This window comes from Morone saxatilis, unplaced genomic scaffold, assembly GCF_004916995.1.
Source record: "Morone saxatilis isolate NCDOM2014 unplaced genomic scaffold, NCSU_SB_2.0 Contig17, whole genome shotgun sequence".
NCBI classification, from domain to species: Eukaryota; Metazoa; Chordata; class Actinopteri; family Moronidae; genus Morone; species Morone saxatilis.
Window position 1 is genome coordinate 7,895,003 of NW_023339729.1, and position 1,827 is coordinate 7,896,829.

Below are 1,827 nucleotides of genomic sequence, written 5' to 3' on the forward strand. Positions count from 1 at the left end.
CAATGTATTACAGGTATTTAATTAAATTCTAATTTTATCTGAATGGCAATGTGGTCAACCAGATAAAATTATCCTGTAATTAATAAAGTTGTTACTGACTGACTGACAGCTGCATGAAGACTTTGTAGCCTTGAACCACAAACCAGCATTGTAATGTGGAGGGATTTCGTCAGACCCCATTGTTCACCATATCACACACAACATCCCCCTCAGTCCTGTATCCTGTGTGTGTGCGCGCACACGTGCACAGCTCATTTTGTTGGTTTTGGCCAGTGAGGGATGAGACAGAGTGCCTCAAGGGATTCTATGTTCGTGTATGTGGGAAAATGTGTGTGTGTGGTTGGGTATGAATGTGTGTGTGTGTGTGCACCAATGGTGTATACACAAGTCTGTGTTTCTGTGTGTGTACTCCTTATCTCAGTACTAGGCTCTGCCCAACTTCTGTGCTCTTAAAGCGAACCATCTGGCAGCTGGGGGGAGGTGAGGGAGGCACATGGGGGTCACCCCTCAGTTGGAGGGAACGAAGTGAATCATGCTGAACTGTGGGTATACTTATCTGCATTACATAATCTACCTAAACAAATTGGGGATTTTGATCACAGATACTTGTTGGAGAAATTAGAGATTTATTTCTGGAATAAGGTATAAAGTTTAAAGAAAAGGGTCATCTTTAAACGTTTGTATGCCAACCAGAAACACATTCTCTCAACCTTCAGTTTAATCTCTGTATTATTCTAGACTCCTTTAGGCTTCTGATATAATATTAGATGGGTCGCAGACCAAAATGTTCTATATGTGGTTCCCAAGTTGTTCTTGATTGGAGTTAAAAACAAGTCAAGTTTATTTGTGTAGCCCATAATTGCAGTTATGTAAAGTCTCAGTGGGTCTGTCAGAATCCACATAATGAAAACAGTGACTGAAAAATGACTTGCCCAAACTAAGACCCTCGCTGAGAACAAGGAAAAGAAACTCCCACAAGAGCTCAGAGGGCAAAAATACGCAAAACCCTATGAGGTGCTGCTATGTGTCTCATGGGACTCTGGAGAGTTATGCAATGTGTGTTGACAACCAGGTGAGTTTACTGTGTCTTTGTCCACAACAGAAGATGTACTCTGATCTCGGATCAACAACATGTCATGTAAATGAATTCATCACAGTTCTAAAGAACCTTTTTATGTTGAGACTTCCTTGTATTGCAGCTGAATTAGTGCCAAGCACAGGCCGGGGCAGATCGAGAGCAATGTGGCATTAGATATCAAAAACGTGTTTTGATTTCAAATCTTCACACATTTTTTCTAATACATGTCTGTTTTCACTGGACTTCAACCTATCACTTAGTCTAAAATATATATGGCCATAACAGATCATCAAATTATATGTGTGTTATTTTTATAAGCACCTAAGCATGCTAAAAAAGGGCCAAATACCTTGCTGTTTGAGCTGTCTTCTGAAACAGCGTTATGTAAAGTAGGACGAAGACAAAGTGTTAGCAATGTTAGCAATGTGTCAGAGCAAAGTGGATGAGTTCATGTCTACATGGGCTGAAGACCATAGATGGGTGTTTTCACTAAAACCGACCTTATGACTCATGCGCACAGTTGACTGAAATCCCCTCTACAATCTTACAGCAACTCTACCACTTTTTCTTTTTCATCTCTTTTATTTGTAGCATCAATGCAACCATTCTCAGTTATATTGTAACTATGGTGAATGAGTGAGACATGTAATGACTGTGTCTTCTCATGAGAGCTTCAAACTCAGATTAAGTTACTTTTTGGTATGTAGCTCAACAGGATTGAGCACAGTCAATGATACTGAATATTTATT